General features: G+C 43.6%; 1 protein-coding gene across 2 annotated transcripts in view; it reads left to right on the forward strand.

The window, feature by feature from the left end:
• Positions 1 to 18059, forward strand: part of LOC126335153 (uncharacterized) — a 459220-nt gene that overhangs the window by 17655 nt on the left and 423506 nt on the right. The window lies entirely within an intron of this gene.

Raw genomic sequence — 18059 nt, forward strand, 5'->3', positions numbered from 1 at the left:
TTCCCGAGGGCCTAGAGTCATGAAATTTGAAGAAAAGCAAGGCTTCACAGTACAAGTAATGCAAAAAATCAGAAACGTGTTATTTCCGATAATACTACACAAAAAATATTTTTGTCATTTGTTATCCGTCTGTCTGCCTGTCCGTCTATTAAAATCTCCTTTTCTCAGACATCTCATTAGCAAACGCTAAATTATACAAAAATTTTAAACTTAAAACTTTGAGAACTGAAACTTGCACTGTCACAGTTTTTCTTATGTGCATTACGTAATTGTGCCCTTCACACAGGGAAAAAGGGAAAGGTAGGCCACCCAAAATACGCTGCCCGACGAAGAAAGGTGAGCACCCAGAAGAAATGAACGGATCCCAATGTAACTTAGTACTCTTACCCACCAGAGTGTACACCAATGACTCAAAAATACATTTTCGTTAAATATGACCCAACCGCATGTAAAATATACATAACTATCATAACAGCATGTCCGGGCACAGTCCATGTAACCGTGCTATACCTTGTCACAATTACAGCTCATAATGTTAAGTGTGCGGTTATCACCAAGTGCACGTGACTTTAATTGTCCCAAGGTACAGCACGTTTATATGGACGATGTTCAGAAGGAGCAAGGGATGAAGTTTGGGTCTAACGTCTCGTCGGCATCGATGTCATTACAGATGGAGCACAAGCTCGGATTTTGTTAAGGATGGGGCAGAAAATCCACCGTCCCCCTTCAAAGGAACCATCCCGATTTTTGCGTGAAGCTATTTAGGGAAATTACGGAAAACCAAAATCTGGATGGCCTGACGCGGGTTTGAACCTAACCCTGCGCCATCTCGCTCGGCGCTGCGTTCGGACAGGCTGTTATGATAGTTATGTGTGTTCAGCATGTCCTAGGTCATATTCGACGAAAATGTATTTTTGATCCTTAAGTATACTGCCATCCGACCGATAGTGCAACCATATCGGCAGCATATTGGCGAGGCATTTGACTTCGCGGACGACAATTCGCGTCCTCATCGTGCACATCTTGTGAATGACTAGAGTGGTCAGAATATTCTCCAGACATGAACTCTATCGAACATGCCTGTGATAGAATGAAAAGGGCTGTTTATGGACGACGTGACCCACCAACCGCTCTGAGGGATCTATGCCGAATCGCCATTGAGAAGTGGGACAATATGGACCAACAGTGCTTTGATGCATGCATCAATGCAAGAGGACGTGCTACTGGGCAATCTGGACTATCATCTCTGAATATCTCGCTTATGGTGATACAACATGCAATGTATTGTTTTCATGAGCAATAAAAAGGACGGAAATGTGGTGTTTATGTTGATCTCTGTTCCAATTTTCTGTACAGGTTCCTGAATTCTCGGAACCGAGATGATGCAAACAAAAATTCTTATGTGCGTATTTGACCTGCATGTCTATCGAATTTTGATTTACAGTGTTATTTCCATGCAGGTCAGTGTTTAAGACGACGTATCGTCTGAACTATGCGCTGTTCAATGATATGCCTCTCAGGTTCATCCAGTGGTATATGTACCTACTGTCTGCAAAATGTGTTATGAACAGAATTACTAACAAAAAAGTAGTAAATTAATAGGTCATGCATAATGCAACAGTTTCTCGCGCATCTCAGTGTTTCTGAGGTCATGCTTCCTAAACTATGTGTGGAACGATGATATATTTTTGTAGGAACATTCACAGACAGATGTGAACACTGTCTCCGAATAGCGTTGCGAATAGAGTGAGTAGCAAACAAGTAATAAATTAAAACGTCATGAATGATGCTATAATTTCTCACGCATCTCAGTGTTTATGACGTTACCTTTCCTAGACTACGTATCGTGTAACGCTATATTTTTCTTGGTACCTTACATTGAGTGGTATATGTGGGTACTGCCTGCAAAATGTGTCGTGAATAAAGTTTGTAGAAAAGAAGTAATAATTCTAAACGTCTTGCATGATACGGTAGTTTCTCATGCGTCTTAGTGTTTATGACGCTATATCTTCTATACTAAGTGTCGTAGAATGATGTAATTGTTATGGTGCAGTCGTATATGTCAGTACTGTCTATAAATGCGTCACGAAGACAGTTAGTAGTAAAGAAGTAATAAATTAAAACATTAAGTTTCACGTGGCAGTTTTACTGCATCAACAGCGCTAATGTAGTAAGTAAGTGACAATCTTTTCGCTTTTCACAATTTTTTGGGATCACCGTCAAGTAAAGGTGTCATAAAGGTTTGGAATTATGTGTAAAGTTTGTTGCAAGTCTCTAAGTGTTCTCATTCTGAAATACTGGATGACTAAAATATAGGATTGATGCATTGTGGGCTACAGTTCGCTTTCATCCCCATTGCTGTAATAGATGGGTCATCATCATCATCATCATTTAAGACTGATTTTGCCTTTCAGCGTTCAGTCTGCAGCATAGCCCCCTTATAAAATTCCTTCACGATCCTCTATTCAGTGCTGACATTGGTGCCTCTTCTGAAGTTAAACCTATTACCTCAAAATCATTCTTAACCGAATCCAGGTACCTTCTCCTTAGTCTGCCCCGACTCCTCCTACCCTTTACTGCTGAACCCATGAGTCTCTTGCGTAACCTTGCTTCTCCCATGCGTGTAACATGACCCCACCATCTAAGCCTGTTCGCCCTGACTGCTGCATCTATAGAGTTCATTCCCAGTTTTTCTTTGATTGTATTAGATGGGTGGATGATTTTTTTCTTGGCAGTAAATTATATGTTACCACGTTTGGTTGAGATAGGTCCAGTGGTTTAATATGATTTATTTGTATATGAGGTTGTGGTAGTGTTCTCACTTCCTACAGATAGGGTCCTGGGTTCGATTCCAGGATGAGTCAGGGATTTCCCTGCATCGAGATAACTGCGTGTTGTTATGTCGTCTTCATCGTCATCATTCATCCCCATTACGCTCAGAGGAATGGCAAACCACCTCCACTAGGACCTTGCCTAGTTGGCAGTGCATTGTCCCCTACGCTCCTCAGAGTATGGGACCTCATCATATATATATATATATATATATATATATATATATATATATATATATATATATATATATATATATATATATATATATGGTGAACATTAATAAAGTAGACCAACTGAGGGAACTGGAATGGTCCAGAATTCATTTCGGGAACATGGCGAGATGGTGTGTCTATGCAGTCAAACACATGGAAACAGACAAGAGGCACAACCTGGTCCTCCAAACCTGGCGTCCGCACATTCCGCCGCTTCCATGCACGTTTGTCTGCCTGAAATGACCCACAATCACTCAAACGCCCATAAAAGGGATGTGAGGGTACTTGCTTCGGTACAGCCATGCTTCCTCTCGACCGTACACAAACACCATCTCGGCTCCTTTCGCACATGAATACCAGACCATTCTGCTGGTCACAGTACGCTGCGTCAACCATACAGCCTGTGACACACAAGGAACATAGGGCACTTGGTCAGATGAACTTTCATTCGTGAGCGCCATCTACCTTGGCAACGATGCATTTCTGGACACATGTTCACAGTGTAATATAGGACGACCGGAGCGGGTGAAGTGGTTGGGGTTGTAGGGCGTGGCGAGATAGAAGAAGATGGCTGTTTTTAGCAATCTTCCTGTTTATTGCTGGTTCTCCCAATACATTTTCCAGTAGCACAGCCCCCCTGCACGTTTAGTGGCGGAGACGTGCTGATGCATGCAGCGCGGGAAACGCGACGCCGTGCTGTCAGCGGCTGCGCAGGCGGTAGGAGGTTAGCAGCACGAGGCCTGGCCCAGCTCGCCCGCTGCAGACACGGCGGTCTGCCGGTCAGTCTTCGGGGACAGCATCACTGATGACGTGACAGCGACCGAACGCCCAATAGGGTCGAACCGAATGCCGACGCCCACCTCTGATGCCCTTAAATAGCGCAGACCGCTGCTGAATACGCCGGTTACGTGGCGCCTGTGTTTATTAGAACGTTCTCGATGAGTTGGCTAACGCAACCGCGCCACACGCGGCCCGCGCCTGCGTAGTTCTGCTAATGCTGCTTTCTGGCTCTTGATGGCTGCCGCGCATGTACACACATACTGACGCTCGTTGCAAAACTGTGTCACCTGCAAAACGTGCTGGCCGGCCTTCGTCCGCCGTCTGCTGTGAGGCTGGCGCATCGCGCACTGAAATACACTAAATCACAATTTCGCACTATATTTACTAAACATAACCCCTTGTCCTCTACAATAGCACCTTTTTTCCTCCATTTCCAGTTAGGAATCCAACCCTGCAGTTCTGCTCATCCCGTAAGTACATATACACATACATACGTTCATTTACCGATTCATGGCGGGATGATACAGCAACCAGTGATAAATGTTTTGAAGAGATAAGCAGTCTCGGCTGCAAAACAGGCTTTATTATATTTTCCCAATAACGCGTTTCACCTTGTTGAAGGCATCATGAAATTGGCTGGCCCAACAGTTGTTAATCATATAGGCTGTCGTCCATGCAAAATGCATTGTCTTAGCAGGATGACATCGTTTTTAATGTTTCCAGAACATTGCATGGTGCCATGATATAAAATGATGTTGAGTACATAGGAAGGCACGCGCTATATATTCTACAAGGGCACTAAGTGAAGTCTCTTAAAACCAGACAGGTTAGCTCTTTTATACATTTTAAACTTGACTTCCCTTGGACTCAAGACTATTTTATATCAGGACACCACACAATGTTCTTGATGACGTTATTTGCCTGTTAAGACTTTTGCATGGACGGCAGCCTATGTGTTTAACACCTTTTATGTCAGTCAATCTGAAGATGCCTTAAACAAAGCGAAACGCTTTACTGGCAAAATATAAAATTATAAAGCATTTTTTTGCGTCCAAGACTGCTTATCTCCGTAAAAAAATTATACACCTATACAAATTTTTATGATTTGTATGGATTAGAGTTTCAGCTGTCTATGACAAGCAGAACAGTCACATGTATTAGTGTGGGTCGTGTTCATTATTGTTAGTACACCTGGTAACCTACGTAACGAGCGTCAACGGTGCGATATGTTGAGCGATCACTGTGAAGAACGCAGAGATGCCGCGGATTCTTTGTCAGCATCTCACAAAGAGATTGAAAGGGGCCTCATTGTGGTTATCCGTTTAGCCGGCTGGTCGAATCTTTCTACATCCAGATTTGCTGGGTATTCGATTGTGACAGTGGCCCGATGTCGCTTTCAGCTAGACAAACAGGCCCTACACCTAACGTTAAAAGTCCAAACGCATTACATCTGGCGAGCATGCCAGCCATTTCGTATTTCTCGGAACGCCAAATCTCTAATTATCTCCCGAAGTAATCTTCGGACAACCCATTCAGATATACGTCGTACGGATAACTGTCTGTGGCATCAGTTTTGATGGTATGAATCTTCCAATCTATACCAGGTGCGACTGTACCTAACCGTTACTGCAGAATGCAGTTGCTCTTCCAAACAGCATCCCATATAAGCAAACTAGTTGCGTCTTTACCCTTAGTTACTCGTACATTAGGTACGTGGGCTTTGCACGGCCCTGTTTAAAAAGAATAGCTCGATGTAGTCAGAGGATCGAGACACGCACGTCTGATTTCATGCCCGCAGCTAATTCTCTGCACACCCTGCAGTCAAATAGTTTGTGCATTGGCAAGAATTGCGAATTAATAAAACACACAACAATACAAAATAAAAGTTAAATGAATAATTTGATAAGAAGGGTTCTCTTTTAATGTATGTAACTGATGTAGACGACAGAGAACTATGGCGAATAATTTTTGTTCAGGAAACGACATCTCAAATGAATGAGAAGTGGTCCTACGATATTTAATTAAAATGCAGACAGAAAATATCCTTATCAAAAGCTGTAAAGTTAACATTGAGAGCGCTGTGAAACAGGAAGCAAAATCCCCACACTTAATAGTCGTTCAGGATAAACCAGCTCAAAGCAGTTCAGAGCTCAGCATGAGGATTTACAAATTATCAAACACGATACAAAGTATACTAATTCATAATATCGCTATCCTCAGCTCCTTAATATAATCGGAAAATACACTCCTGGAAATTGAAATAAGAACACCGTGAATTCATTGTCCCAGGAAGGGGAAACTTTATTGACACATTCCTGGGGTCAGATACATCACATGATCACACTGACAGAACCAGAGGCACATAGACACAGGCAACAGAGCATGCACAATGTCGGCACTAGTACAGTGTATATCCACCTTTCGCAGCAATGCAGGCTGCTATTCTCCAATGGAGACGATCGTAGAGATGCTGTATGTAGTCCTGTGGAACGGCTTGCCATGCAATTTCCACCTGGCGCCTCAGTTGGACCAGCGTTCGTGCTGGACGTGCAGACCGCGTGAGACGACGCTTCATCCAGTCCCAAACATGCTCAATGGGGGACAGATCCGGAGATCTTGCTGGCCAGGGTAGTTGACTTACACCTTCTAGAGCATGTTGGGTGGCACGGGATACATGCGGACGGGCATTGTCCTGTTGGAACAGCAAGTTCCCTTGCCGGTCTAGGAATGGTAGAACGATGGGTTCGATGACGGTTTGGATGTACCGTGCACTATTCAGTGTCCCCTCGACGATCACCAGAGGTGTACGGCCAGTGTGGGAGATCGCTCCCCACACCATGATGCCGGGTTTTGGCCCTGTGTGCCTCGGTCGTATGCAGTCCTGATTGTGGCGCTCACCTGCACGGCGCCAAACACGCATACGACCATCATTGGCACCAAGGCAGAAGCGACTCTCATCGCTGAAGACGACACGTCTCCATTCGTCCCTCCATTCACGCCTGTCGCGACACCACTGGAGGCGGGCTGCACGATGTTGGAGCGTGAGCGGAAGACGGCCTAACGGTGTGCGGGACCGTAGCCCAGCTTCATGGAGACGGTTGCGAATGGTCCTCGCCGATACCCCAGGAGCAACAGTGTCCCTAATTTGCTGGGAAGTGGCGGTGTTGTCCCCTACGGCACTGCGTAGGATCCTACGGTCTTGGCGTGCATCCGTGGCGTCGCTGCAGTCCGGTCCCAGGTCGACGGGCACGTGAACCTTCCGCCGACCACTGGCGACAACATCGATGTGCTGTGGAGACCTCACGCCCCACATGTTGAGCAATTCGGCGGTACGTCCACCCGGCCTCCCGCATGCCCACTATACGCCCTCGCTCAAAGTCCGTCAACTGCATATACGGTTCACGTCCACGCTGTCGCGGCATACTACCAGTGTTAAAGACTGCGATGGAGCTCCCTATGCCACGGCAAACTGGCTGACACTGACGTCGGCGGTGCACAAATGCTGCGCAGCTAGCGCCATTCGACGGCCAGCACCGCGGTTCCTGGTGTGTCCGCTGTGCCGTGCGTGTGATCATTGCTTGTACAGCCCTCTCGCAATGTCCGGAGCAAGTATGGTGGGTCTGACACACCGGTGTCAATGTGTTCTTTTTTCCATTTCCAGGAGTGTAGATTCCTACACTGGAGCACATTCAGGCCTCTTCTTCAAAAAATGTTCAAATGTGTGTGGATTTCTAAGGGACCGAACTGCTGAGGTCATCGGTCCCTAATTTTACGCACTACTTAGACTAACTCACTACTTAAACTAACTTATGCTAAGAACTACGCACACAGCCGCGCCAATGGAGGAGTCCGTTTCATGGCGCCCCCAACCGCGCTGCCACTCCGCTCGGCAATTTCTTTTTCAATAGTTACAATACTGTAGCGTCCGTTCACCACCCAGAATGAGTCATCTATATGACTGTATCACGCACGTTACTATAGCAAGGTCTGCCTTCTTCCAGCACTTTTCATAAAGTACTCTTCAAGATCCAACCGAAAAGTTTCCTCTCACAGCCACTGTTCACCGCCTAAAATCTGTCACCTATATGTCTAAATCACATAAGCCACCACAGGCAGATCTGTTTCCTTCCAGAACAAACATAAAAGTGCGTGAATCGCTCCCTTTCTTTACTCGAAAAGTCCCAGTCTCCACTTGAGTCCCGAAGTGTTCCGTTACTATCTGCTTTTCCGTCGGCTGAAAGCTGTCCGCACCAAATATACGTCATTCTTAAGCTCTGCGAAAATGGTTTCATTCAACTTGACCACTTCTTGGACTACAGTAATATATTACAACAATATTTAAATAAAGAAATGTTGTAAATATTCCGTTATACTCGGATCATTTACAATAAATATAAGTAATAGTTAGTTCATAAATAAATAATCCAGTATTCTTGAGCACTTGTGCTCACGATAAATCACAACTGACTGTCGTTAAATATTCTTTAAAAAATTATTTATGCCTAGTTAACAGAAGCGTCTTTTGCTTCTGTTTTCACTTGTGGTGTCTGCTAACATATGCGATTGACCACTTTTAAACTGGTACAGTTTTTAATGGTACTTTCAATCAACATTTAAATAAAGTTACTGGCGGATAGTAAACAGTTCATTAAATAACTATGAAAATGTGACAGTATGTGAGATATTCATGCTGGATTCATTTGGATTGTGTTATTGTGGAGAATACGATGTTCTGACAAACGTTGGCGCAATGAAAAAGGTATAACAGATGTCGTAAATCAATAAATAAGATAGATGCAGATACACAGCTTTCAGGAATGACAGATATGGTGCAATGCTATCATCTGAGATATGGTTTGCTGAAGCTGCATGAAGCGATTGAAAATTATAAATTCAGAGGTTCGTTGCGTAAATGTTTATTCACTGTGAAATATTAAATTCTGTAGTTTTAAAGATATTGGCTGCATAAATACGCCACCATTACACTAGCTAGTTGAAGTCACGGCATGATCAGGGAAATTATTATCAATGTTCTGCAAGACACAAAGGAATTCGTACATGTCCGAAAGTACAGACACCACACGTACGAGGCCTCTTCAGAAAATTCCTGACTTTTGTCTACAACAATTTACTAAACTTACCTTTTATTTATTGTGCATGGTCTTCTGCGCAATTGATACACCGCTCCCAACGCCGTTTCCACTTCCAGAAGCAGTCTTAGTACGCCTCTTGCGGGATCGCACGAAGCGCCTTCTGCGAATTTTCTTTTATCTCCTCTACCGTTGCAAATCTTCGTCCTTTCAACGGAGTTTTCAACTTTGGAAATTAAAAGTCCCCTGGGGCCAGATCTTGAGAGTACAGAGAATAATGCAGCACAGTGAATTCTTCGGGCCATCAAGGAGGCTACCGGTGCGTGGCGGGTCTCTCGCAAGGATTCTGTTGTCCTCTGCCGGCTGCACATTGGCCACACCTCGATGGCGCACAGCTATTTATTGCGCCGCGAAGACCCAACTTTGTGTCGCTGCGGGTCAGCTTTGACGGTGGTCCACATCTTGCTGGACTGCCCGCTTTCAACTCCGCTCAGGCAGACGTTTGCGCTGCTTGATACGCTTCCTGCACTTTTATCAGATGACGTTGCGATGGCAGATTTAGTTTTGAGTTTTATTTGTGCAGGGGGTTTTCATCGCTTGATCTAGGTCTTTGTCGTTTTTCGCGTTGAGTCTGGCCTTTGGGCTACGATTTTAGACTGGGGTTTTTAGTGCGCTTCTTGGTGGTTGTTTTTCCTTTTTTGTTTCTATGGTCGGCCAACCATTGTCACACTCGGTGTGGTTTTAATTCCTTTTCTCTGGCCTCTGTCTGTGTCATCTTGTCATGTGTCGTCTCTTGTCATCTCCATTGATTTTATTCCTTTTGGTTCAAGTTCATGGAAAAAGGGACCGATGGCCCTAGTAGTCTGGTCCCTTCAATCCCACAAACCAACCAACCAACCACAGTGAGTTCGTTTTTTGTGCAATAGTCACGCACCCACAGGGATGAATGTGCGGTTGCGTTACCGTGACGCAAGAGCCATGAATTCTCACACCAAAGTTCAGGCTGTTTCCTACTCTCATTTTCTCGCAGACGTCGCAACATGTCCCGATAGTATAATCGACTATCAGTTTGTCCGTGTGCCGCAAATTCATAACGAAGTCAAAGAAAACTTTCAGCATGACTTTGACATTTGGACTTGACCTAACAAGTTTTTTTTTATCTTGGCGAATCTTCCCGATTCATTGTGAAGATTGAACCTTGGTCTCAACATCATGACCAGTACTGATCCTCTTAAAAAACATCTCGTTCTCATTTGCTCGATCCAAAACTCTGCACAGATTGCCAGGCGAAGGTCTCTAGGTCTTTCTGGCCTTGACTCACGAGCCATCGGACGAACTTGGTGGAAAATAATGCATTCGAAGATGCTGTGTCAGAATTTCATGACACGATCCTACTGAAATCTTACATTCTTGTGCAGTCTCTCGGACAGTCAGTCTTCGATTGGCACCCACAGTATCGTTCACTTTCCTGATATAGCGCCGTCGGTATACGTCGCAGGGCGTCCTGAATAAGTGTCATCTTTTAACTTAAGTCCGCCCAATTTTAAACCGTGTGAGCCCTTCGTAACACCGACTACGACTTAAGCACTCATCACCGTAAGCTTCCTGCATCATTTGGTGTATCTCTGTAAATATTTTCTTGAATTTCACGCAAAATTTAATGCAGACGCCTTGCTGCCATCCCGAAATTCGCAGACTGTGCGACACTGCTTAATACAGCACTGAACAATAACTAAGAGACATACAACAATGAAACATCCAGCAGTCATACATTAAACACAGGGGTGTGCAGTGATGTTGTAGTTGTTGTGGTCTTCAGTCCTGAGACTGGTTTGATGCAGCTCTCCATGCTACTCTATCCTGTGCAAGCTTCTTCATCTCCCAGTACCTACTGCAACCTACATCCTTCTGAATTTCCTTAGTGTATTCATTTCTTGATCTCCCTCTACGATTTTTACCCTCCACGCTGCCCTCCAATACTAAATTGGTGATCCCTTGATGCCTCAAAACATGTCCTACCAAGCGGTCCCTTCTTCTTGTCAAGTTGTGCCACAAACTCCTCTTCTCCCCAGTTCTATTCAGTACCTCCTCATTAGTTATGTGATCTACCCATCTAATCTTCAGCATTCTTCTGTAGCACAACATTTCAATCGCTTCTACTCTCTTCTTGTCCAAACTATTTATCGTCCATGTTTCACTTCCATCCATGGCTCCACTCCGTACAAATACTTTCAGAAACTACTTCCTGACACTTATATCTATACTCGATGTTAACAAATTTCTCTTCTTCAGAAACGCTTTCCTTGCCATTGGCAGTCTACATTTTATATCATCTCTACTTCGACCATCATAAGTAATTTTGCTCCCCAAATAGTAAAACTCCTTTACTACTTTAAGTGTCTCATTTCCTAATCTAATTCCCTCAGCATAACCCGACTTAATTCGACTACCTTCCATTATCCTCGTTTTGCTTTTGTTGATTTTCATCTTATATCCTTTCAAGACACTGTCCATTCCGTTCAACCGCTCTTCCAAGTCCTTTGCTGTGTCTGACAGAATTACAATGTCATCGGCGAACCTCAAAGTATTTATTTCTTCTCCATGGATTTTAATATCTACTCCAAATTTATCTTTTGTTTCCTTTACTGCTTGCTCAATATACGGATAGAATAACATCGGGGATACAACCTTGTCTCACGCCCTTCCCAATCACTGCTTCCCTTTGATGATCCTCGGCTATCTGGTTTCTGTACAAATTGTAAATAGCCTTTCGTTCCTTGTATTTTACCCCTGCCACCTTCAGAATTTGAAAGAGAGCATTCCAGTCAACATTGCCAAAAGCTTTCTCTAAGTCTAACGCATTTGGCTCCAACAAACCATTGGCGCGAAATTACTAATGTTGTGGAATATTTTCAACATACCTCGTACACGATATTCTGCAAGTTCTCTCTGAAGTATAGGGGTGGGATCCCTGAGGCACAATAGTGACGAGGCGGGCCGCGCTGCCTCGCCCCATAGAGACGGCGGGTCGACCCGAGCGGACTGCCCCGGAGTCCCACTGGCCCACAACGCAGCTGCCTGCTCCTGGGACACGCTCCATTTGTCCGCTGCAAACACTGTCACGGCCCTCTGCGGTCGGCCGACAGGGGTCGCCGCTGACAGCTGACACTGAGGCCAACTGTCACCATCAACGGCACCCAGCGCTGGTGCTGCTTCACCGTGACGAGCGGTTTTGTCCATTTCCAGTAGTTTTCTTTAAGCCGAAGCGAACACGAGCGAACGTGCACCAGCGAAAGACAATTCCCTCCGGTATAAGCGCTAGGCAAGCGTGAGGAAACGGAGTTCTGTCGTGTTCCGTTCGCACTGGGCTGTATTCTACAGATTGTCGGTCTTTTAGCGAACCGCGAAAAGACGTTCGCGACCATTCCACTTCGACGCTGTTGTTGTTGTTGAGGTCTTCGGTCCTGAGACTGGTTTGATGCAGCTCTCCATGCTACTCTATCCTGTGAAAGCTTCTTCATCACCCAGTACCTACTGCAACCTACATCCTTCTGAATCTGCTTAGTGTATTCATCTCTCTACGATTTTTACCCTCCACGCTACCCTCCGATACTAAATTGGTGATCCCTTGATGCCTCAGAACATGTCCTACCAACCGATCCCTTCTTCTGGTCAAGTTGTTCCACAAACTTCTCTTCTCCCCAATCCTATTCAATACATCCTCATTAGTTATGTGATCTACCCATCTAATCTTCAGCATTCTTCTGTAGCACAACATTTCAATCGCTTCTACTCTCTTCTTGTCCAAACTATTTATCGTCCATGTTTCACTTCCATCCATGGCTCCACTCCATACAAATACTTTCAGAAACTACTTCCTGACACTTATATCTATACTCGATGTTAACAAATTTCTCTTCTTCAGAAACGCTTTCCTTGCCATTGGCAGTCTACATTTTATATCCTCTCTACTTCGACCATCATCAGTTATTTTGCTCCCCAAATAGTAAAACTCCTTTACTACTTTATGTTTCTCATTTCCTAATCTAATTCCCTCAGCATCACCCGACTTAATTTGACAACATTCCATTATCCTCGTTTTGCTTTTGTTGATGTTCATCTTATATCATCCTTTCAAGGCACTATCCATTCCATTCAACTGCTCTTCCAAGTCCTTTGCTGTCTCTGACAGAATTACAATGTCATCGGCGAACCTCAAAGTTTTTATTTCTTCTCCATTGGTTTTAATACCTACTCCGAATTTTTCTTTTGTTTACTTTACTGCTTGCTCAATATACAGATTGAATAACATCGGGGAGAGGCTACAACCCTGTCTTACTCCCTTCCCAACAACTGCTTCCCTTTCATGTCCCTCGACTCTTATAACTTCCATCTGGTTTCTGTACAAATTGTAAATAGCCTTTCGCTCCCTGTATTTTACCCCTGCCACCTTTACAATTTGAAAGAGAGTATTCCAGTCAACATTGTCAAAAGCTTTCTCTAAGTCTACAAATGCTAGAAACGTAGGTTTGTCTTTCCTTAATCTTTCTTCTAAGATAAGTCGTAAGGTCAGTATTGCCTCACGTGTTCCAGTATTTCTACGGGATCCTAACTGATCTTCCCCGAGGTCGGCTTCTACTAGTTTTTCCATTCGTCTGTAAAGAATTCGTGTTTGTATTTTGCAGCTGTGGCTTATTAAACTGATTGTTCGGTAATTTTCACATCTGTCAACAGCTGCTTTCTTTGGGCTTTGAATAATTATATTCTTCTTGAAGTCTTTCTTTAAGCCGAAGCGAACACGAGCGAACGTGCACCAGCGAAAGACAATTCCATCCGGTGTAAGCGCTAGGCAAGCGTGAGGAAACGGAGTTCTGTCGTGTTTCGTTCGCACTGGCCTGTATTCTACAGGTTGTCGGTCTTTTAGCGAACCGCGAAAAGACGTTCGTGACCATTCAGCTTCGACGCTAGCAGTACATAAAGTTGCCGTCTGACATCTTATGTACTTTTGACAAGAGTTACTTGAGCGATAGAAGGGTACGAAAAGAATGTTATGTTGCTAATAAAAGAACGTAGATATTATACCTACTTCTCAGACCCAAGAGATAAAATACCGAAGCGAAAGAAATGTTTGTTAAAATTCATGCTGAAATCTTCATCTGTCATTTATTTTGAACAATTCGCTGCAAGCTTAACCTGAAACGAGTAAAGCATCATTAGAGGATGCACAGTTCACAGGGAAATATGAGTTAAATAGTATTTTACTTACTGGCATAAACGGCAGGAAATTTAAAATATAACTTGAACAAAAGTGATTTACTCTTTTAAGGCCATCATAGCACATAAGAAATTTCTTAGGATAACTTCCGTCAAGAAGCAAGTCCCCACAGCTAGTAACGCACTGATAGATGTAAACAGTGAAGGACACAGTCAAAGACAATGCCATATGTAATATATACATATATATAAAGGTTTTCGAATAAATTATAATTGTGTTGTTAAAATGTGCTGTGCTTTTTGGTATTCTTTTGGGCATCGGACTTCCTTGCATTTTTGTTGAAGCTGCAGGCGGCGAAGGACTCCGGGGACACTTGCTTTTTGTCGTGATCACGAAAATCCTCTTCAGTTCAATAAATAAAGTGCTTGATATGGTTCTTTAACATTATCTTATTCACTTACACATATAATACATCGAGATCGCAATACTTAATCTCTAAAATCACACAACCTTAAACATACGAGAGAGTTAGACTGTGTCTGCCTAAAACAGAAAACTATACAACAAACGGAATGAGAAAATATTTTAGTTTATCTGCGCCTTAGCGCGCATTCATTGTTAACGTCTTTGCCAACCCTCTGGTTACTCGGTGTTTCAATTTTATATCATATGTACTTATACACGTGTCAGACTTGGTACCACAGATTATAATGTACTTCTTCGTAAATTGGTACTCCAATTGCAAGCTCTTACCATAGTTTTATCTCTGACATGGCGTTGTCCTTGACTGCATCCTTGACTGCGTGGCCTAGTTACATATGTCAGTGTGTTACTAGCTGTCTATGTGGACTTGCTTCTTCACGAAAATTATCGCACAATGTTATTATTGTCAGAATTTTTTTACGTCCTGTGGTGGACGTAAAAGAGTAAATTACTTTTGTTCTAATTATGATTTAACTTTCCTTCTATTTATGCCAGTTTAAGTGATATAGTATTTAACTTCATATTTCCCTTTAGACTATGTAGTCTCTAGTTATGTTGATTAAAATTGAAAACATGCGAGAAACCCTGTCAATCTCGTTATTACGATCGTGTTATCTGTCCTTATGTAGGTCATCTATAGTACTAATTGGCTAACCCGGTCCACGGTTCACAGTTCAAAGTCCTGATTGCAGTTTACCGATGTAACACCTTCCAGGGCAACAAAAATTTGATTTCAACTATTTCATATAATTATTGACCGAATATAGAAGAGTAAAATGCTGTCATACCTACCCACTAACTGGTAAATATTACTAACTGCGCACATGACTTGATGAGCCGTAGCTCGTGATGCGTAAATTACTCAGACTTTATTCATCCAGTATTTGACAGTGAGAGCATTACGACACCGTTTTTGTCGAAACTGCCACGTTCCGTAATCGTCCTCTATGAAACCGATAAGTTCGTCCAATCTAAATGAACTCCCAGTTAGAAATGAAGCAAGACTATGATTAAGTTAGTGTCAGTGGTTGCCATCTCTAGCTACTAAAATTCCATATCAATTTCTTATTCTGAGCGATTGTTTGAATGTGTATTTCTGAATCCTACTGAATACACTGATCAGCCAAAACATTATGACCACTGCCCACCGCGATGTTGGATGCTGCATGATGGCTTTGCTGTCACGTGACGCGGTAACAGAAGTATGTAAGTGCAGCAGACACGGACGGCGGATCACCCTAGCAAAGATACCGGTTGCAAATCGGGAAATCCATTGAGATGAGCGACTTCGACAAAGGATAGTTCATTATTATGTAGAGCCTGTGAACAAGTTTCTCGAAAACGCCGAAGCTGTTCGGATATTTATATGCTACTGTCGTGAGCATCTACAGAAAGAGGAAGAAGAACAGTGAAGCTACCACAAGGTGCGAAATGGTTTGACGTCCACAACTCTTCACAGAACGTGAGGTTCGGAGGCTTGCCTCCTCTGTAAAGTAGGACAGATGGGGACCTGTAGCAACTCTGCCGAAAGGCACAATGCAGGTGCGCGCACAAGTATTTTGGAGCAGACGTTCATCGTACGTTGTTGAACATGGAGCTCCGCAGCAGACCACCTCTACGATTTCATATCAATAGCCAGCGACATCATCAATTACGATTGCAGTGGGCACGGGAACATCGGGATTCGACTGCCGATAAATGGAAATATGTTGGCTCTTAGGGTGAATCAAAATTTTGCTACGGTTGGTCGATAGGCGTCTCCACAAACGCCGCCATCGAGATGAACGGCGGTTCCAAACGTGCACCTCGCCACAGACGCACGCTGGTGAGCAGTATTACGCTGTGGTAGACATTCTCCTGCACTTTAATGGGACCTGTGGTAGTAACCGAAGACACGCTGACAGATGCGAACCCTCACCGTTCCGTCATGCTGGATATCTTTCCCGGCGGCGATGTCCTCTTTCGGCAGTATATAACTGTCGGTGCCACGGAGCCAAAACTGTGCCACAGTTGTTTGAGGCACATTACAGTCAACTCACATTGACATCCAAGCGACCAAATTCGCCGGATGTAAATCCTATGGAACCCGTCTGGGTCGCTATCGGGCGCCAACACCCGAGTGGCCTGAATGTGACTTACTGCACGATTACTAAACATGATTCACGCACTCATTTGTCATTAATTATTAATAAATCTGAACATTTATACTTCACGTACATACTGAGTTCACCCACTCTGCAGTGTAGTAAATCAAAATAATAATTTCAAACGACTGAAAACAATTATCAATCTTCTGTGCCAAATATATTACTTAGTATATATTTTTATGAACAAATGGCTGTTTACTTAACTCCTCGTACGTAATCATAAAAACACATTAATGTCTCAGAAGGTTGCTTCTAATGGGAAGTTATAAAACCTAGGTTTCAGGTAAGTTTGAATATTTTCAAGTATGGAACTGAACCTTGGACGGGTGATAAGAAGTTTTATGGCGCTTGGTGTACAGGAAATGAATTTACTAACTTACAGATTGGTGTGTGAAATGTATTCACTGTTACGAATATGGACAATCATCAGCTATATAGGCGTAATGGAAAGACGACAGTGAAAATTTGCGCCGGACCGGAACTCATACCTATATTTCTCGCTTATGAGGAGCGGTCACCTTTACCATTACGCTATCCAAGGACGACTCACGGCCAGACCCAAACTTACATATGTCATCAACCATGTGTCAACTTGCAGTACTCATACATTCATTATGTATATTCCCAGCAACTTCTACTCATACACTCATTATGTCCAGAGTGAAAAGTATTTACACCGACAAATCTGGGAGGTTGTGGGGGACATCCAAACAAATATTTTCCCATAATGTCATTTTTTCTTATGAGGAGTATTTAAACGGTAGAAGAAGATTTCTCTGGCGAAAAATTAATTAAACCAACAAACACTATTCCATTTTTTTATGACCAAGAGACAACACATTAACACAACCCAATTTCAATTACAGCAGATTTTCAAAAATGCCTCCATTGACACGTAAACAAAGGTTACACCTTAAGATCATGTTCTGTCTGACACGAGCAAAACCCCCAGGAGTATCCTGAATTGTTCCTGCTTCTGCTACTATCCGGGCAACCAGATCCTCTTCTGGTGCAATAGGAGTTGCGTAAACAACGTTGCGCACCTCTCCCCACACTAAACGCCCAGGGGGGACATATCTGGGGATCGAGCAGACCATGTTACAGGACCACCTCTGCCAATCCACGTTTCTGGAAACCGTCGGTCCAGGAAACGACCAACACGACGACTGAAATGTGCCGGCACCCCGTCATATTGGAACCACATGCGTTGTCTTGTAGGGAGAGGGACGTCTTCCAGCAACTCTGGCAATGCTCTGGCGAGAAAATTGTAATAGTGCCTGCCATTTAATGGCCTAGGTAG

The sequence above is a fragment of the Schistocerca gregaria genome, chromosome 2 (genome assembly GCF_023897955.1).
Source record: "Schistocerca gregaria isolate iqSchGreg1 chromosome 2, iqSchGreg1.2, whole genome shotgun sequence".
NCBI classification, from domain to species: Eukaryota; Metazoa; Arthropoda; class Insecta; order Orthoptera; family Acrididae; genus Schistocerca; species Schistocerca gregaria.